At 47.6% G+C, this 15397-nt stretch overlaps 1 protein-coding gene across 2 annotated transcripts in view; it reads right to left on the bottom strand.

Annotated features, from left to right (window-relative positions):
• Positions 1-14354, bottom strand: part of CD151 (CD151 molecule (Raph blood group)) — a 33758-nt gene extending 19404 nt beyond the window's left edge. Inside the window, exons 1-2 of one of the 2 annotated variants that reach the window (XM_027904636.1) lie at positions 14282-14354; positions 306-426 (exon numbers count right to left, since the gene is read on the bottom strand). The gene's annotated coding sequence lies outside the window, so the exon portion shown is untranslated. Of the gene's footprint in view, positions 1-305; positions 427-13787; positions 13895-14281 lie in introns of those variants that run through there. The other variant, XM_027904635.1, reaches the window with a different exon arrangement.
• Between the last annotated feature and the right edge of the window lie 1043 nt (positions 14355-15397).

Here is a 15397-nt window from a genome sequence, read left to right as displayed (position 1 = left end):
ACTGACCAAAGACCTCATTCTCCAGCAAGGCTGAAGTCCAGCCTTTGAAAGCATGAGCTCTCTTAAGTTCCCTCTCTGTACGATGAAAACATTACCATTGTTGCTTTCCTTAATCCTCTGAACATCCTAAGAAAGGGCCTCTGGCAGCATATCAACTCACCTGCCCAGAAAGCAGCTACACGTCATTTAAGCAAAGCCTTCCCAGGGCAGGGATTCTAAACTTTGCAGGCGAAGAGCTCAAATTTACGTTGTGTGCCATTATCCTAAATTGAGAGCCAATATGGATCAACAGTCTTGACACTGACCTTTTACCACCAAAGCAGCCTACAGGACCAGTGCAAAAGTTCAGTTCTCTCCAAGTGCTTTCTTTCACCTCCTCTCTTCTTGCTGGCTCTGGTCTGCTGCTGGATTCAGGAAAGCAGAAAGCTGGAGAAGAAAAGAAGAGAGATGCAGAGAGTCATGAACTATGCCAAAGATTATTCAGGGAATCAATATTTGATTATGTGCTTTGCCATCAAGTCCTTTAAAAAGAGACCGCGTGGTTTCAGAATGCACCTTGTGAATGCATTTGATTAAACTACCAAGCATGCACTGGATAACAGCAAAGGGACACACTGCAGCAGCAGAGAATATGAAAATCTTCTGCTGGCAGAAAGCTGTCAGAACAGGTTTATATTTACTGCTGCATCCTGTCAAGGCTGTGTACACACAGTGACAGCTCACTCTGGTGCAAAAGGCCTGAACGCAACTCCATGAGAGAACTCAGGAAGATGACCCTTCTGTGCAGTGTGAAGCCCTAGCTGGTGTCAGTGCCTTGAAGTGATCATTACTGCTAGCCCTCCCATGGGAACTGCCCAGGAAAAGTGGTGGACAGATGGTACCAGAGCTCATTGTATACATCCTACAGGCCCCAAAATATAGAGCACAAGGCAGAGCAGGGCCCCTGCAAAGCAAAAGTGTGCTAGGAAATCAGTCTTCTTCAGCCACTATCCGTGCCCAAGTACAATCAAGACACTGTTCCCAAGCATCATGGCTACAAGTGTGTTCCAGTGTACCCAGCACACTACAAACCAAGAGGCTGAGGGCCCTTGCTAGCAATCCATCCCTCTAACCTTGGTGTGCCATCCCATGGCTTGTCATTTCTGTGGGGGCAGCTAGGCAGCATAAGGCTGCTGTACTGGAAAATGGCCTCTAGTATGCCCTCTTTCCCCTGCTTTTCTACGATAGAGGGTCCCGAACTTCGTGCAATCATTTGTACTGCCCCAACCTCATCCATTCACCTTCATCCTACAGCAGGCAGACTCCCTGCAGTCTGTTTCCACTGGCACTGCAGGTAGCAGGATGATGAGGGGAAGAGAATAGCAATTATTCCTCTCTAACCTGTTTGGGTACTGAATTAACGATCCTCTGATCTACACCCTGACACTAACTTCACAGCCTAAGGCTTAAGCTCTTATCTACTGCCCATATTGAGATATGGAAGCACTAATACTTCTTGACTTGCCTGGGTGGGATAATGGAGTGTTTGAAAACCACCCGGGAAGAGAAAGTAGGTACTTTTTATTAACAGATCAAATTTAATAATTCATAACCATTTTAACTTCCTATTATGTTCAAGGAGGGGTTCCTGCAGGCCTTCACCCAGCACAGTATGGGCAACACACCTTCATTAATAATCAGCTTGGATTACCCCTGCTGATTTTCCCTATGAAAAATGATGCCAATAAGAGACAGAAACTCATTGATTCACATTACAACAAAGCTTCTAGACCACAAAAACATCTCTTGACAGAAACTGTGAAAATCCCAGCACTTGAGCCACTGAGAAGCAGGCCAAACAAAGTTCCTGGAATCATTAACTAAAGATCAGACAAGGGAACTTTCCAAGGAACTGGGGAGAGGAGGGAAGGCACAGGCGGCACAGTCACATGCAAGGCAAGCAATAGCTCTGAAGTACCCTCCTGAGGCTGAGCACAAACTCTCCCGGTGAGGCCCTTGTGCCCTGCCATTTACCCATCTGCTTCATACTGCTCCCACACTCTTGGCCTTCCAGAAGGATGCAGAGCTAAACGCTTTGCTTTCCCTCTCAGCATGTTGGAACGTGCTGCAAAGTCAATGTACTTGTGCCTCTAGGGCTGGAGAGAATGCAATACACGAGTCAGACATCCAGGGAGGCAAAGCTTCCTCAAAGGAATTGTCATTTAAGCTTGTGGGGGCAGATACACAGAATGGACTTCGGTCAAAAACCCTTCTCCCTGACATCTTTGGCAGATCCTGCTTGACCCTACCTCTTGACTGGGAGAGCACCTTTCTAAAGAACTGAGAGAGGGTAAGTCTCCCATTCTGGGAGTTTTGGAGGATCTCATCTCAACACTCTCTGGGTCTAGGCAACATCTCTACAAGCACATCACAGTCCTGCTGTCACCCCTCAGGATGCTTGCCAAATCCCTCATTTCTTATACTGTGGATCAAGTTGCTGTGTTTTGAATAGACCCCTCAAGAGAGATGTAGATCCTTAACTCCTGCTAATTTTGATGAGCGCCAGGTATCCAGAGAGGAACCGCATGCCTAATGCACCTGCAAAGAGCTGCCTGCTCTTTGAGACAAGAGCGTCTCTCAGGAACAGAGCACTCAGCCCTTCCACTCACGTTTTCAAGACTGTTTATTCCCCAGGGGAGGGGCTTACTGAAGCATAAATAACAATAAACGTAAATTTCAAACTCAACAAGGATTTACATGTTCAGCACCACCCACATACCTGTGAATTAAGTGTTTTATGAGGGGGTTAGCCAAACCTGGGTGAGGCAATGCCTGGCTTTGAGATCCTTGACGATAAAAGGGACCTTGGCATAAAACCAATTTTACAACCATTAAGGAAAAAAAAGCATGAGAGAGAAAGACAAGAGTGATCAAGTGTGCCTGGGACTGTGCGTGTTTGTACTATAGCACTGTTGCACTACAAAGCAAACAAAAAACCCTTCATAGGCCTTTCTGGTCCTGACAAAACACGCAGCCAGCCACATCCTGAAAGCAGAAAGCCCATGTCTTCTGCTCCCAGAAGTGGATAAGCAGGAAAGCGAACAGACCCTCCAAGCAGCCAGTCCTCAGGAGGAGCTGGAAGGCAGGCCAGAGACCGGCACGCACTGCGCGACCAAGGGAAACTCCTTCTGCGTCAAACAACATCCTCTTGTATTTCATAAGGCTTCCTTTATCCTGAAGGATCCCAAAGCACTTTACGCTATTTATACACAGGAACCACTTCAGTAGTCATTGAACTGAGGAGAGGAACAATACCCGTCTCTTTTCTCTCACTCGAAGCACCAGAATCAGTGCCTGGCTGTGTTTGCAGAGAGCTCATAGCAATGAGGGTTTGACACAACAAGGAGCAATAGTTCAGAAAGGTCAGGGTTAGCCAACAGACAAGACAAACTCTTCACTGCAGCCTACTATTGGTATTTTAAATTCTATTTTCCCAGCTCTGCTCACAGGCATTGTGTGGTTCTTTTTGTTTGTTTGGTTTTTTTTCCTTTTTTTTTTCTTTTCTTTTTTAAGCAGGGCTTTGTCTGTGCTGGAGAACTTACCAGTAGCATTAAACCACATTTCTAAACAAAACAGTTAGTGCAGAATCAGCTTTCTGCCTGATCCCTTCCTATTCATTATCTTCCTATTCATCACATTCATTTCCAGCTCAGCTCTCAGAAGTGAAGCCACTGGGTCCTCAGTGTTTTCAGGGAGTGCTCACAAAACCTCCCTTCCCTGTAGCTATGCCAGTACTAGGACCAAGTCAACAAGCACTAAAAGTCCTGGGAGGATAAAAATCCTCCCAGCCTCCGAAAAGCCTATTCAGGCAATTCTGTACATGAATTCAAAGCACTCTGCAAATAATGCAGCAATGATAACAATTTTTTCACTCTCTACAAAGAGCTGGGTTTTTACACAGTGGTTTGAACTAAGAGCAAAGACTAACCAAAGAACATGTGCTGTATTTTTGCCAGTGCACAGTCACTCAAAATTTGGTTTTAGTGTCATTGCAGTTTTGTTCTCTACAAATCATCTGCCAAGCTCTTCTGTCCTCTGGAAGACCAATGCAGAAGCATTGCAGTGCAAAGTTTTCAAGCTACTTGTTAGCACTGCCTTGCCTGTGCCCGAGACACCTGACAGCAGACAGCACAAAGCAAGAGGTGCATAAAACCTACACCAGCTTTAGCTTTTGTACAAAACTTGTTTTGCTTTGAGTAGGCTGTTCCCCTTCTCACTTTCTGTGGTACAAACGAGTAAAGTAAAAGTCTCTGGAATCATCCCACAGATCTCTCCCAGGCTTGCCTCAATTTCAGCTCCACAAAGATCGTACATTAAAAGCAGCTGACAAGGGATTTGACACTGAAAACTAAGGTTAATGTTCTTACTGCTTCTGATATGTTTATGATTAGCTCAGGACTGGTATCAGCCATTCCAGAGAAAACCTCTGAGCATGTCAGCAATGGAGCAGGAATGGGGCAATGCACTTTGCAGTGCCCTAGCACACTGACAGAAGAGTGTCATCAGCCACATCGTGCAGCCACAGAAGAGGGCAACAGCAGCTCTCACCTCATCATGGCAGCTGGAGATACTGGTGACACCTTCAGAGGCGTCCCTTCCTACCCAGGACAGCCTACTCATGTGAGAACACTCCTGCACCTGGAAATATCCACTTTGCTAACAGCAGCACCAGGAATGGCCAAGAAGTCTCTTCTGACCATCAGTCCTTATATATATCCCCAGTATCCTTGTCTCAGGAAGTATTTTGAAACGATCATTGAATGCTTTGAGAAGCTATACTCCTCTCCACAGCTAAAAACACTTTATTAGAGTGAGATCAAATATCAAGCACAGTCAAGGGCAAATTAAATGACATTTCATTTCCAAGAGCTGTAAGTCCAATTTCGTAGGAGCTGTCCCTCCCTGTTGCTATAGGAGCAGTGCTGGAAACTGCTCAATCCACACTGCGTAAGGCTGCCTTGAAAAGGACCGTTCTTCCAGTAAAGTTAAACAACTCCCAGCCAAAAATAAAACATTCCTCCCCTTCCGCCTTGCTCTTGTGTAGCACGTTTTTAATAACTCCACCAAACCATTTATGCAGCTTTTTTTGGACCAGCCTGCAAACTTGACAGAGAGGCATCAGCAAGTGAATAAATAACTTGGAGGCAAGGGCTGCCCTCAAGGAAATTACTTGCTGGCCCTTCACCCTGCCTGGGGGCAGGAGAAAAGATAAAAACAAGTCCTTCACCCCAGAGGACACACAAATAAGCTCTGCAGAAATGCCCCAGCCCCGAGCCATCAACCACTTCCCTGAAACACCTCGCTCCATCGGTTCCAGGCAGAGGCCTGGGAGCTGGGCTTGCTCGGGTCCTCCCTGCTGCTTCAAATAAACACACAAAGGGCAGCTCTCCGTGAAGGTTACAGAGCTACAACCAGCACAGCAACTTTGGCAAGTCTGTCTCAGTGTATGTCCTGGTTTTGGCTGGGACAGAGTCAGTTTTCTTCTTAGTAGCTGGTACAGTGCTGTGGTTTGGATTCAGTATGACAACAATGTTGATAACAAACCCGTGTTTTGGTTGTTGCTAAGTAGTGCTTACTCCAGATCACGGACCGTTCAGTTTCCCACGCTCTGCTAGTGAGGAGGTGCACAAGAAGGGAGGAATCATGGCCAGGACAGCTGATCCAAACAGGCCAAAGGGATGTTCCATACCAGAGAATACCAGGCTCAATACGGAAACTGAGGGGAGTTGTCCTGGAGCCGCTGATCACTGCTGGGGGATGGGCTGGGCATCGGTCAGCAGGGGCTGAGCAATTGTACTGTGCATCACTTATTTCTCTTGGGGTTTATTCCTCTCTCACCTTTTTATTGCTATTGTTATTGTTCTTATTATATTTTACTTTATTTGAATTGATAACTGTTCTTATCTCAACCCATAAGTTTTAATTATATTTTTCGACTGATTCTCCTCCCCATCCCACCACGATAGGGGGATGAGGGAGGAGTGACTGGCTGCACTGTACACAGTTGCTGGCTGGGGTTAAACCACAACAGTGTATCATCCAGTGCATTTAGAGCTGTCAGGAAAAAGAAACTGGAAAAGGGTTCCTCTAACAGATGCCAGCACAAACTAGCTGGACTTCAAACAAAGGAGGAAAATCCTGCAGGGGATTTCTCCACCAACCCACCTTCATGTTACAGTAGCAGTCTATGAGCTAGTTTCAATAAAATAAAGCCTAACTTACTGTGAAACTTAATCCTCCCCAGACGCACCCCTTGGAGGTCAATTTTCAAGTCAAAAGGGACCGTATCATCTCATCTGATCTCCTGTTATTTTAAAGGTTAAAATTTTAAAGCCTAAAAGTCATCCACTTTTCTATTATAGTACATTCTACCCCAGATTAACCATCAAATACCAGGAAGATTCAGGAAGGCTTCAGGAGATGGGAGAAACCACATACTTTGTTCCCTCAGGAGTCTCTCAAAATGCAGTTGGCACATACCCAGCACTCAGATTACTTCTTTGAGCTCAGCAGAAAGCAGCAGAGCATTCTGCTCTGCAAGTAAGAGACAGGAATATGGCAAACATCTGGTACTGGGCAGACTCATTATCCATTTTTCAATTCATCCATGCCATTAGTGAGCCAGAGGAGAAAAGCAATCCACAGCATGGCTCACTTGTACGTTATTTAAGACACTCAGTAAGTCCTTAAATATCAAAAGCAAAACATACCCAAGAGAAAATCCAGGAACAACACAAGTCAAAAGCTTCTAAAGAAACTCAGTAACTACCTTCAGTACTAAATGCCCACTGCAAAAATGAGGTCCCTCTGGGATATAAAGGGATAGAGGAACCCAGAAAACAAAACTTGTCTCTTACTTGCAAAGAATTTAGACTGAACTCTAAAATTCATGCTGGAAGTAACCAGGTCAATTCTGGCACTGAAAATAATCCTCCTTTTATTGACCTCGGATGAAAGATTCCCAGCACTGACTGCTCAGAGAAACCTCTCACTGCAGTGGTAGATGGGCATACAGAGCAGCATCTGACTCGGGAACCACTACCCTGTGCTTAAACTCAGGAAAACAAAAAAGGCTATTTGGTCAGGCTGATGCAGGGAGAATGGACCTGAGCTAACTACACAGGGCTATCAAAGTAAAAATCTGTGAGGATACTGCTGATCCACAGCAGTTATGCTCTTTGTACACAGGGATACCAATTTCCCACTTACACACTGCTAAATACACTGTTGATAAGAATTATGTAACTACAATAATTTCATTTGGATACTTTCACTGCTCTCACGTAAACTGGCTTCCATCTCCCTTCTTTTTTTCCCCCCAAGGAGGTTTTCTTCCACATGCAGATAGATGTAGCTGAGGTAAAGCTTGTGACACCAATGAAAGTAGAGGTTTCCCTCTGTAACTGTCTGCTTTTCCCTCTCCCCTCTTGCACCACACCTGTGAGCCAGGATCCACACTTCCCCAGTGCCTGAGGGCGAACAGCCCAGTGACATCAGCAACCAGGATTTTGTCCTGGTGTAAGCACGTGGTTTAAATTCCCTTTTTTTTCCCTGTCTCAGGACACACTGCACATACCAGAAGGTAAACCCTGGGGAGAGCACAATGGACAGAGCAGGCCTTTGTTAAGCTCTCCAGAGCCCATCTCTGACACTGAGCACAGCCTCGTTCCCCATGAATGAACACAGAAGTTCAGCAGGAGGAAAAAAAGCAGACAACTGGCATTCAAAGGTGCAGAAATCATCCTGACAGTTCTTCCTCCCCAAATATAGAAACAGGTCCTCCCAATAACAGGAAAGTTGTCCTCCCAAAAACCCTCCAAGTGGACAAAGAACATTGGAGACCAAATCAAATCTCTCCTCACTTCTGGCAGACCTCTTGCCTGAGCCAAGTCTCTCCGCGAAGATGGAAGGAGGCTACTCCATACAGCAAGGGGGGACCTGCAAGTAACCACAGCTCAACTCCTCAGCAAGTTGTATTTCCACAAAGGACTCAACTCATCCCTTCTATGCTACAACAGCCAAACTCACAAGAACAAAGCTTTCCCGTATGCACATTCCTTGCACACAGCACTTGACACACACACCCAAGACCCCTTCCTGCTCCAGCACTGGCTGCTCCAAGGCATTGCTTGCCACATGTGTCCGTGTGCCTGGCTTCTGTGCTCACAGCACACCGCTGTGATGGCACACACAGCTCCCCACCACCTCCCCAGGAGCTCTGCATGGAGCTCACAGTGACCATGGAGGAAAACAGCAAATCACCTCTGTTTCCAGCGCAGCGTGGGGGTGAGATATGGAATATGAATTCCTCCCTTCTGGATTCCACCAAAGCTATTAAGAAATACTGACATTCACAGGCCATGACTCATGCCTGCCTTGTCAGGCACTACAGAAGTCCTGCTCACTGGCTGGAATGACAGAAATGTCAGCATGGTTGGCATCCGCCAGCTGGCTCTGTTAGATATATAAATTAGACCAAAATCATCCTTCCCCTTATTTTCTTTACTGTTGGTGGTCACTGAGGATCAGAGCACTCCCTGAAAACATAACCATGCAGGCACTATGGCTCCTACTCTGGCAGGTGACAGGTCAGCAATGCACTTGAGACAAAACAGAAACCTCTCCCCCAGTAATTCCTACCTCAAACCACTGTTGGTCTCAGTTTTAATTGGATCTCATTAGTGAAGAAGCCAAAGAATATATTGTTCATACTCCAGCTATGTTGTTAAGTCATACATTTGAATTTAAAGAGCTGCCAAGGACTTTTTTCAGTCTGTGTTGACCTTATTCCATTGCTGCCCAAGATGCACCTACCAAGCTGTACAGCACTTTTAGCTCACACTGGAGAGTCATACCCACCAGACCAGCAAGACTCAAATGCAGCCCTGATCCCAAAACACACCTCTGACTCTGCCATGCAATGCCAATAATGCAAAACAGTAGTTATCTGCTTGAACTTTCTCTTGTCAACTTCTTCCCCTCAGGAGCAGAAATGTTCCAGGGTGAGGTCTCAGACACAGTTTCACCTTGCCCATTTGTACAGTGCAGCAGATCTTTCCCCCACAGCATCTCCCAAATGTGTTTCTTTCTCTCAACACACAGCTTCTTAGGAGTGTACAATTTCCATGAGGCAGCTACAGGGACAAATTTCACCAAAGCACAGGCACTTTGCCTAACAACTCCTTCCACTGCCCCAGATCCCCACTGCTGTTTTCTTTCCTATAAAAGTAAAAAGAACCTGGGTTGAACAAGTGAACTTTGCTCCTTTTGCATTCAGCTCTGGCACCAGCCACAGATAAGAAACAATGGTCAATGCCAAATATTTTATGTCACCTACTTCTGCATCGGTTTTTCTTTCATCAGCCTCATTACCGCCGCCAGGAACAACCTGTGTGTCTGAGCAACATCCTCTCTCGCACCTCCCACGTCTCATTTCCACCTCTCTTAAGAGGCTGTGCCACATCCCACATCCTCCACACTCCCTCTCTCGGATGCACTCACCTCAGCAGCCTACATGGATGCAGAGCTAATCATGAGTGAGCTGCACGGTGTGTGTTTGGTTGGCTGCACCCTGTGGACAGCCTGTGGGTCAGCACCCCAATGAATTTAAACAGCTGCCAAGGACACTCCCTTAACCACCTCAGAACATAATTCCTGACATCCTTCCTTATCCCACTAAGCCAGTATCCTGCCTCCAATAGTCCAACACTGCTGGCATCAAAACTACGTGTGAAACTACACACACACAAGTACATATGTATCTATAACTGCATGAAAAGCCCAGATGGCATGTCATGGCCTCTATTCTTGCTTGCATCCTTCTACACAGCCGGATACACTTTTAGTCCCACTGCTGATCTTACTGCACTCCTGCCCGAAATGCACCCATGGAGCTGCACAGCACTTTTCCGGCTCAGACTGGAGAGTCATAAGCACCCAACCAGCACAAGGAACTTAGGTTAGAAACACAGACCAAGCTGGTCATACCCAAATGCCCAGGTCATAAAACACACCTCTTACTCTGCCATGCAATGCCAGGAGTGCAAAACAGTCATCACCCTCCCTCTCATTTTGCCGGAGTTGTATTACTGTCAGCATCCATGGCACAGGACTAACAGGACTGTCTGAATTCATTCCCTGGGATCCCAGGCTGTTGAGAGCACAAACAGAGGAGTCTGGCAGGCAGGACAGAGGGGAACACAGATGAGAGAGGTGCCCATCAGCAGTGCTGCTATTACAGTGCAGATCCTTGCCAAGAGGGCCTGGCAGCCAACAGTTTTTGTGCTGTGGAGAGAGATGGAATGAGACGCTCTCCACAGAACTGACCACACACCTCATCTCCACTCTGCAGGCCTGCCATCCCTCATTTCTCCCTCCACATCTTGGCTTCAGACATGGGGTGGCAGGGAAAAGCGTGTTTCTTACAGACTGGGAAGATGGTCACCATCCTGGGGGAAAGCTCTATGCACATGCAAAAAAGAATGGGGAAATGGGGTGATTTTACAGTGACACTGTTCATCTTATTCCAGCTTTGCTGTGGCAAAAGAAAAAATCACAGAGTGGGTGAGACAGAAGGAGACCTGGTCTTCACCTGTACAATCTTGAAGATTTTTAAACAACCAGAGAGGCTTAGGTTTCTGTTCCTTGCAGCCAGGGAAGCTGAGATGAGGTGTCATTTCCAGGAGTGCCCCTCCCTCAGGCTTTCCATGACCTCAGCTGTCAGAGCATACACTCAGTGAGAGCTGGAGAGAACCCAGTGTCAAACCCAAAGCAGAGAGTAGAGTAGAGAAGTAGAAGAACGTCCTCTCAGGAGGTTTCAAGAGCAAGACTGATGAGGCCACTGGGGATAGTAATGGTAGACATGGACATGAGAAAACAAAGCTACCTCTTTTTTGCTTATCAGAGTCACTTATTTTTTTCTTTCTAAGCTTTTGTCTTAAACAGAGAAACAGTATGATCACTTTATAAATGACCACAACACCTGGAAACACCAGGCAGGATAGTATGCCACATACAGCTACACACGGTGATAGAGATGTTACAGATACAAATACACATAAATATGTATTTTCCTTCTATGCATAAGAAGTAGCCCAATGTGCTCCTTACAGCAGAATCCAAACTATGCAGAAGCAACAAGAGAGTTTACCTGGGGGATGACCTGGCTAGAAGAGACACAGCTCACCGGTCAGCCTCTTCAGGGCTCTCTCGAGAGCAAGGGAGTTGTTGCCCTCTATGTAAGTGCAATGGAAACAGCTAGAGCTGTGATACAAATGTTATTAGCTGAGAATAATATAATACGCCTGCTGGAAACTTCCTAAGGGTAAAGAGAGCACTTCATCAGCCACTCCCACCTAGCATTTCTGCTTGACAAGGGAATACAAGCAGCTTTCTTCCACCCCCTTGTTGAAGAATCTCACACCCAAAGACACAAACTTTTGGAGGCTGCACTGAAAGTAGCCTTTGCATATCTAAGATTTTGGCTGTGTGTGCCTTACTGTACTTGAAGAGAGGCCTCAGAACTTGAAGAGAGGTCTCAGAACCCTGCCCGCTTCCAAACTGGCATAAGACTTCCCTCTGCAAAAGGGGACTGGGAAACTAAAGCTTTGCAGAAAAATCTTCTTGGGTTGGTATTCCCTGCTTACTCAGAAGATTTATTACTTTTGTATTAAATCCAAGAGGAGAACCACAACGCCAACAGGACTGTAGTAGTTCCCATTACTCAGCACTCTGCACCTCCCTTTAACACACCTGTTTTGAGGCAGGTGAAAGAAAACTTGACTATTAAACTCCCACAAAATGTACCACAGGATGGACTATCCACCTCAGACTCCAGAGTAAAATGAGGTGTCACACATGGGACATTGTTTCAATCACTCAGAAAACGCGTGTTCTTATTGTTTTGTGGAGCCAACATAGTGCAGGGACAGCCAGAACTTTTACCAGGCAACTGGGGGAGTCATTCTCCTCCAGCTGCAGAGGAGACTGCAAAAAGACTTTCCTGCAGAAAGACTCCACTGAGAAGGTAAGCCATTATTTTAAAAAAGCCAAAGGCCAATCAACATGTGCAACAGTTTGGAATGAAATATGCTTTTTACAGAAATACAGCATAAGGACAGAAGGACATACAGGTCAGGAGTCACCAGCAAACTACAAAGCAAGGATGTGATCCGAGAAGAAGTACATAGAGGAGCTCAAAAGTTGATACCTCCTCTAGCTCATAACCCAAGCTTTAAGCAAGGGAATCTGATTCAAAATTACTGGCATGTAAGAGCAGCTGTGGCAAAGCAGAGCCCAGGCCCACCTATGCAAGCCAGTATTATGCCTTCGACAGGGACCTGTCACCAGATGCCTCACATAAAACGTAAGTGATGCTGCCCCAGCTTCCAACAATCCAATTCCTCATTGCCCAGCTCACAACAATCTGCAGACTGGGAACTGCCCATCCTAGGCACACAGACAGCTTCAGAGAACATAAATGCATTAAAACTTTTGCATCAACTTTTCTAGTTTCTGTGAGCTCAGCAACAGCTCAGCAGAGAGAGGCATTCTGCTCCCTCCATCACAGGCATCCTCTTTGGCAGCAGCGAGAGTCACCCAGGAAGACTGGGATGGACCTTTGACTGGTGACATGCCAAAAGACTCTTCAGCCTTAACAGTACTAGGCAGCAGATATCCATCACAGCAAAAGCTTCCCTAAGAATGTTGGCAATGGCCTCCTAGGTGGCAAAGGAAACACGTTTTGGCAAAAAGGACTTATTTCAAAACTGCTTCAACAAAATGGCCCCTACTGGGCCACCTTTGAAGAGTTATGCCATGTTAACCAACCCTGGTTCTAGAAGGCACCATGTGAACTCCCAGAGCAAGCCAGGAAGAGCTGCAGGGAAACAAAGGAAGTGAAGCAGTGTCATTTAGGGGATGCTACAGGGTAACCTGAAATAAAGATATGTCATTGCTAAAATTCAACAGGATACTGCAACAGCTTGATTACAGCAGCGCTCAGGACAAGTCAGACTTTTTTAAAATTTACATCAGTTTATGTTCCTTATGAGATGACACGGGGCAAAGGCTACTGGGAAAGACTCCTTATGGAAAGCAACACTGCCGAACATCTTCACCCATCAACACCTGCTCCCCATCTGATCCAGCTTCCAGAAAATTAAGGAATCAGAACATCGCCTGGACTGTGTGGTAAACAAGGGCTCGCTCTCTCTCTCCTCTGCCTCCAAGGGTCCTGCAAGCCCAGCATAAAGGCCAAGTCTTTAACTGTACAACAGGGAGACTTAACTGAACAAAAGGCAGAGGGGGATGATAATCGTTTCACAAAATTACGGCAAAATTCAGAACACCTTTACTAATGCACTAATGCAAAGCTTCTGACACCACTCGCAACAGGTTAAAACAGTCTTCCAGGAAAAAAAAACCAAAAAAAAACCCCAAACCAAAACAACAAGAAGCACGCAAGGGTCGAGCCCCTGCGAAGCTGTGCAAGGCACGGGGCGCTGGAGGGGCGGCACAGCAGCGCTGCGATGGAGCCGGGCTGGGTGACCGCGGCCGGGTGCCCAGGGGTCAGGGCTGACGGGAGGGCGCGCCGGGCCCCGCTGCCGCACACGGGCCCAGGGGCACCGCTTTGTCCCCGCTCCCCCGGGACCGCCGCCCCCGGCCCCTTCTCCGGCCCCGCTCCCCCGAGGCCGCCGCGCCTCCCGCCCCTGCCGCCCGTGCCGCCATTTCGGGGCGCTCCGCCTCACCTCCCGCAGCCGCTCCGCGCCGCCGCACGCCCCGACCTGCCGCGCTGCCTCGGAGGGAGGGAAAGCACCCCCTGAGGAGGGCGGGAGGGAGGCGCGGCCGGCCCAGCCCACCCCAGCCCGGGCCGTCCCCCCCGTCACCCCGGCGCTCCGTCGGGGCCCGGTCCGCTGCTGCCCCTGCCCGTGGGAACAGCGCCCCGAGCGCGGCGGTGCCACCGCGGCCCCTGCAACGCTGACCGCGGCTCTCGGGCCTCACGCTGCCATCTCCATTGCCTCAGGCAACACGTTATTGCAGCCAACTCCAACTGGAGCGGCTGGGTTTTTGTTGTTGTCGTTTGGTTTCTTTCTTTTTTTTTTTTTTTTTTTTTACCTTTTTAAGGCGTCAGACCTGGTTGTTAAAGAGTTTTCCATGAAACACCCTGTAAACCAAGATCAAGCCCTGACTGGCACATTGCCTCATCCTTCCATTACCTCACTTTCAGCCGCAGCCCACATACCTCAGTGCGGAGCAGCCCTGAGCCGGGGGAAAGGCCCTCGCCCGCTCCACTCCATGGCTGAGTAGTTTTACAGGGATGGTGGTGAAGAGAGGAGATCTGGTCAGAGAGGAAGGAGGTATGGGCAGGGAGCAAGGGAAAAGCCAGTTTAGGATCTCCTGGGTGCTTGCCCTGAGTGTGACATTTAACCTCTCCACGTGCCCAACTCAAAAATCACATCATCTTTCCCAAGGAGTAAACTCGCTCCTCACTTCCTCAGCCCTAGGAATTTGTAATCCCATGAGAATCCTGCCTAAGCTTTGTCTTGGAGCCACTGGAGAGCCAAGTGGTAGAGTAGAGACCTGGGGGACCAAGACATGCTTACACACTGGTAGGTTTCTTGCAGGGGACGTGTGGCAGAACCTGGAAGCCACAAGTCCCTGGAAGCCCCTAACCCAGGCCCCAGCCCTCCTTGGAGGAGTCCCAGGTACCCCGCTCCACTGGGCTACTGCCTTCTTGCCATGTCCAGGGTTTTCACGCACAAACAGGAGAAAAACATAACACCCTGCCCCAGCAGATTTGGGTCAGCAAACAGGCACGACCAGGCACAAGTGTTGCCTGCACAGAAACTGTGTGCTTGGGAGTGCCTGTGGCTAAAGGAGAGACACACCACAGGACCCCCCACCTCCCAGTTCTCAGCTTATTGCTGGAGTAATAGATATTTACTGGAGAAACCTGTTTGCCTCAAAAAGACTAATTTTACCTGGTCAGGTGTCCTGTGGACAAGTGATTTCAGAAGAAGCACATAGCTATACTTATGTTTACAGAACAGGGCCTTACCAAACTGTGATAAGTGAAGGCACCGGTTTTTATTCCAAGCAAATTAAAATAAAAAGGGGGTACTAATAAAAGAACTATTTCTGTATATTTACTAACTTCTAGGCGTACCGCGGAGTCTGTAAGGTGAAGGGTCCTGTCTGGACCTAACACCAGGGAATCTTTTGCGGCCGGGAACAGGGAACAAATTATAAATGAAAATATATTTCTCTGTGCCATGTGGATACAGAGAGGCCCTCCAGGACTTGCAGCGTGGGGATGATGCAAGACCCCCCTGTACAAGCCCAGGGGAGATAGGTGACA

Source organism: Empidonax traillii, unplaced genomic scaffold (genome assembly GCF_003031625.1).
Source record: "Empidonax traillii isolate 1590-97213 ecotype Southwest subspecies unplaced genomic scaffold, ASM303162v1 scaffold1069:size343330, whole genome shotgun sequence".
In the NCBI taxonomy this organism is placed as follows: Eukaryota; Metazoa; Chordata; class Aves; order Passeriformes; family Tyrannidae; genus Empidonax; species Empidonax traillii.
Note: the sequence above shows the minus strand (reverse complement) of the source record. Positions and strands in the feature narration are given on the sequence as shown.